Raw genomic sequence first — 6,062 nt, 5'->3', positions numbered from 1 at the left:
AGTATGTGCAATTTTTCATATAATTTTGAAAACAGTCTTCCTAAATTATGAGCATGTGAGTGTCATAATAATTAAAAGTATTAAGATTTTTTGTAAAGATTATAAAGCTTGTCACTTCTTTGCCCAACAAATACACAAATAATTAGTCAGTATAGGATATCGAATGTTCTGGGAAATAGACTGAAGGCATGTAGCTGTCATATGCAGCATATCCCACCAGTAATTCAGTTACAGAACAGCCTATAATGAAAACTAAATGTATACTCATCAATACAGTATATGATGTTGTAGCCAGCAACAAGATTATGTTAATTTTCCTTGATGATTTCTTGAAGAGTTATTTTTAATGTTTTAAGGGTCTATGGGTTAGGTTTAATATAATTAACTCATTTTTTTATTCTTATACTGTTAAATTATATTTCATACCAAAATAGATTAAATGACCTTAATTATAAATGAGTACTAATGTCATCCCTAAGAGTTGTTCAAATTATTTTTAGTTTTGATAGGCTTTGAGATTTTTTTTTCAGTTTTCATAGTCTACATTTTAATTATTAAGATCAGAAGCTAAACATAAAAATAAGCCTTCAGAATGCATATTCTGCTATCTCTGGTTTGCGCCTGGGCCATGGCATTAGTTGACTGTGATCAGGGTTCCTTAACTGCCAACTGTGTAGGCAGTAATTGGCCAGAGTCCTCTTGCCTTTCAGTTGTTTAGACCTGTTGGTTGCCTGACACATTGGCATTGACATCAGTAAGAAAACAGCTGCTCCTAAAATTAGTGCTCTCTGTAAGGCATTGTGGAGTCTGGACAGTGAAGAACTACCACACAAAGTCATACATTATAGTCAGTGTATTCTGTCCTCGATGCCATAGAATTAGTTCTGACTAACTCACAACATAGCAGCACAGAAAATACAGAACTTCTATAAACAATAGTTACATTTACTCTGAACTCTGCACATCAAATTAACAAATTAACTAATAATCAACATTAAAAAATTATAAAATAACCAATAATAAATTATTTGTCATCTAAATTCTTGTGGAAAGAAAACAAAAACACACTCTTTTGCAGCTAGTGAGGACATACAGATGTGAGCTAAATCTATTCCATGCACAATTTTAAATGCTAAAGGTATACAAAATATGCAATTTAATCATAATGCATTCTTTACAATAAATCAGTGACAAAAATGAGACTGGAGATATATAAGTCAAAATGAAAATAACTCAGAAACATAAAGGTGGTAAAACCTTTTGCCTCTAGTTGTTTATCTGTTTTCTCCAGTGACCCTTTTGGTTAGTATAATCGTGCAGAGGTCAATAAATAACTAAATTGTGATTTGCTTTTAAGATAATCACAATCTACGAAATCCAATCCTATATCCTATTTACTGGGAGTGTTAGCTATTTGAAAATTAAAATGAGTCTTTCATCCGTGAGTATCATAAATGGGTATTTATCAGGATTATAGGATTTTGCAGCCCCATCTGAACATATAAACTCGACTGTGTTTCCTTTTCCTTTTTTCATTTTTTTTCCTGCTATATAATTACCATGCGATGGTAACAAAAGTGACATGTTTGAAGAACAGATAAAAAGACATAAATTGGCCAGTAATGGTAATATTTCCTCATCTTCAGAAAAACCCATTTATTCTCCCTCTCAACAAATCAAGGCACTGTCATCCGGCACTCATCTTGTGGCCGGAGGGGCCTCAACAATTTCTAGATGTAAGTGAATACTGGAATGCAGATGAGGCCTACTAACTAAGGCTTTCAACCAAGGCATCTGGTCTTCGCTTTCCTCAATTTCTAAATCATCCATAATGGGGGCAAGACCTCCAGAGCACTAAAAAGAGGGAGCTGACATGCTGGACAAACTGTTAATTTTTTTCTTGAAGAAGCAGCTATATTGCACATCTGTCACTGCTGTGCAGACAATTATTCACACAGTGGAAAAAAAAAATCTGCTGCCTGTTTCTGGTGCAGTTGTTAACAAATCTAAGTGGGGATGATTGTCTCTTCTGAGCTAGAGGGTTCTGCAAGTGTTTATTGACTCCTTGTTTCCTTAATTCTTCATTCATTTATCCAGTTGTGTTTGTGTTCACAGATTAATTAATAGCTATCATGGCATTTACCCCATATGATTCCTAATTAATAAACTAGCAACTGAGACATTGGAATTTGCCAATTAACTATCATTGCTTCTCTCTCTCTTTCCCCTTATGCCAGACAATTTGTGAGTATGGAATGTATTTGACTTCACCTTCAGGTTCTTAAGTCACACTTGGCATTTAATGAACATAAAATATACTGTAGCTAGGCTTGTTTTAGGAAATTCCACTAAAAGAGAGTTTGGTATTCATCTCTGTATTTCACCTTCACATTGCTACAGGAACCTGTAAACTGTAATAGTAAAAATATATTTGATCCTTTTGTGTTTCTTCCTTTTGGACTTTTAAATGAGTAGCTACAGTAAAAAGCTCCCAGGATATTTACATTTCTACACACAGCAACAATCCCACATGTAGAATGAGAACTGTGGACAAGCTCCTCCAACCCACCCATCCACCAAGCCATTCAACAGTGCATTCATATTTTAATGCTGTAGCTTAAAAGAACATTCTGGAGGACAACAGGAGAAGAGGGGTGCCTCTCAATGACATAACTACAAGCCTGAAGGCATCCATTATTCAGGCTCCAGGTCGTCGCATGGGAAAAAAAGATTGCAACTGCATAGTTGTCGATGTCCAGAGGCTGTAACAGGTTTTCAGTTACATTTTTGGAGAATGAGGTGTATTGTGTATATTTTTGGAGACCTCTTTAGAATGACTGTGTGATTTGCTTTTGGTAATATTACAATTATTGCTTCTCACATAGAGTTTGGTCTATCAATAGATGGTATATTGATACAGTGGAACAAGTAATAGGTTTATTCCATGCTGAAAAAAGAAGAGAGAAAAAACACAATGTTTTGGCCGTGGAGCCTTCTTCAGGTGTGAGAGAGACAAGGCAGTAGGCCAAGGTAATGTAGTGGGAGAACAAAGGCTGGGAGGGAGGAGGGGTTAGAGGAGGAAGCAGGGGACAGGAAGAGAGGCCAATCAAGAGGTGTGAAGTAGAAAGGTGTGAAATTTAGTAGAATAGTAGTCTGTCGTTAAAAGAAGGGGGAAGGTGATCCTAGCTGCAGGATAAGTTTGGTTTCAGTAGTCTTTCTGATGTATGATGTTCGGAATACTATCTTTGAGAACACAAACGGAGAGATTAGAGTGGTCGTGGCCGTCAGAGGTGAAATGAGAAGCAATGGGCTTGGAGAGATCTTTAATCTTCACAGCCCTGACGTGTTCTCTGAAGCAGTCTCCAAGTCTCCTTCCTTTTTCTCCAATGTAGAGAGAAACTGGGCATTTACTGAAAGAGATACAGTAAATAAGGGTGCTGGAGGTACAAGATGCCATCTGGGTGATCCGGAATTGTCCTGAGGGGCCTTGAATGAGTGTGTTGTTGGATGTGTACTTGCAGGTGATACAGTGAGCTCTGTTGCAAGGGGAAGTACCTGCTGTGGATGGTTGCTGAGGGCGGTCAAGGGAGCTGTGAACAAGAACGTTGCGCAGATTAGGTGATCGGTGATATGAGATGATGGGGCGGTCAGAAAAGAGGGCCCCAATGGAGGGATCATCCTGTAGGATGGAAAAGTTGTCGTTAATGGTCCTGGGGATAGGAAGGGTGGTAGGGAAGCACCAAAGGAATGCGGTTCTTACGGCGGGAGTTCCTGATTGGGTTGAGGGTCCGAGGGGTGTTTTTGGCTCAGGCAAGGGCCCTGTCAATAACACTGCTGGGGTATCCTCTGTTGATGAAAAAGGAGTACATTTTGAGGGCTTGGTTCTCAAAATCAATGTCATCGCTGCATAGTCGTCATAGCCGAAGGAACTGTGAAAAAGGGAGAGAGTTTTTAGTATGTTTGGAGTGAAATGAGCTATACAAGAGATAGCTGTGTGAATCCGTGGATTTGTAATAAACCGAAGTGGAGAGTCGGGGGTAGTTGTTGGAGAAGTTGATGTCTAGAAACGGAAGAGTAGTGGTAGATATTGTAACGCTTACGCCCGACAGGTACTGTGTAAGAGCCGGCTTACCAGAGCGGTGATGTAGCCGCCCTTCCCTGTAATAGCAGGACCACAGCCCCTGGGCTGTAGAGAGTTCTCTCTTTAGCTCACTGGGCTGGGTCCCTGTTGAGTGACGCGGGAATCCCGGGTTCGAGCCCCCGATGGTGCGGGGCTGACCTAATGAGGCAAGGGCGCCCACCTGAACCCCGTTGCGTTACAATATGTGAACCGTATATTTGAGGGACGGGTGGAAGTTGGTGAAATGTTGCAGGAAGAACTCAAGCTGATCGTTGGAGCATGTGGCGGCACCGACGCAATCATCAATATATCGCTTGTAGAGGTCAGGGACATAGCCAGTGTAGGAAGTGAAGAAGCGATATTGGCATAGCTGGGTCCCATTCTGGTGCCCATGGCAACTCCACTCACCTGTTGGTAAAAAAGATTATTGAAGGAGAATGCATTCAGTGTGAGAACCTATTCTGCAAGGTGTACCAGGGTGTGGGTGGGTGGATCAAGCACTGTGCGTTTGTCCAGCGTGTGCTTGAGGGCTGTAAGGCCATCATTATGGGGGTGTAAAGAGACGTGATGGCCATGGTAAAAATGTAGCATTTGGTGCCCTGAAATTGGAAATCATTAAAAAGTTGGAGTGCACTGTACTGATACAGTGGTTAGGATTGCTGTCTCGTAGTGCTGTGGTCCTAGGATCTGCATGGAGTTTGAATGTTCTCCCTTAGTCAAAAGACATATTGATAGTTTAATAGGCTGCTTGCAAAACTGAACCTGGTATGAGTGTGTCTTTGTCAGTTTCAGTGTGTACCCCACCTTGTATCTGTTTCTTGCTGGGATAGGCAGTGGCTCCTAAGCAACCCTGAATTGGAGAATCTGAAGGAGGATGATTCGGACTCCATAGCCGAAACATTGTGTTTCCTCTCTGGTCTTTTCAGCATGATATAAACCTTTACTTGCTCCATTAAAAAAATAGGTAATTGTCTTATATTTTCATAGTTTTAAGAAGGAATTAAACAAAACTCAGTGTGGATTGCAAACTTGTCAACAATCATTTTTTTCTTTGCAAAGAAATTAGGTCTCATGGTGTGAAAGCTGGTGTAAATCAGACTCTGACTGAAATGGGAAGGCAGTCTGTGGTAGTGCAGGAGCATGCATGGACTTGGAATGTTACCAGAAAAGATCGGATCTTTGACTTCAACTTGAAAAGGATAGTGAAAACATCAGGGGACAGGGGGGATTACATTAAGGGAGAAAATTTTACCTGATTTTTAACTGAAGCAAAAAAGATGAGCCAACCATTTTTCGGAGGACCTGACAAAATCACTGAAGGAACCGAGAACAGAGTTATGTCCTATGGAACTAAAAACACATCGAAAAGTAAACAGGCCTCATTTTAATGGTTATTCATAGGAACATTAAGTGACTGATCACTGCTTGTTGAATTCTTGAAAGTACTCCAGCTATCCTCTTATTTTTAACTAGGGTCACTTTGCTCAGGTTAGAATTAGAGTTTGTGGGAACTGGTATTACTTTGTTAAGGCGATATCACATTGTCAAATCTTTTCTTCAACTTTGGTGTACTTGTTACTTATTCTACTTTACTCTTGATATGGGGGATTTAAGAAATATAGACAAAATAATGCTGGTTTACAATTCATTGAATCCAATCATATTTTTCTAAGAAACACAATCTGAAATTTCATTGCGATGAAGAAATTATTATTGGTCATTGATCCAATCATCCCATAAGGGGAGCTGTTTTACTTCATAATGTTGTAAGTTATTTCTTCTATGACTGATGATTGTGGCCTTTGGCAAATAGTTACTGTTAATCTTGGTAACAGTATAATTATTTTGGCAAACAAGTATGATTACAATGACAGAAGGCTTAATCCAGTTGATTTTCTTTCAGTAAAAAAGACACAATTTCATAACTGAATGAGCTCTCTGA

This window comes from Lepisosteus platostomus, chromosome 3, assembly GCF_059453375.1.
Source record: "Lepisosteus platostomus isolate fLepPlt1 chromosome 3, fLepPlt1.hap1, whole genome shotgun sequence".
Lineage (NCBI taxonomy): Eukaryota > Metazoa > Chordata > Actinopteri > Semionotiformes > Lepisosteidae > Lepisosteus > Lepisosteus platostomus.
Note: the sequence above shows the minus strand (reverse complement) of the source record.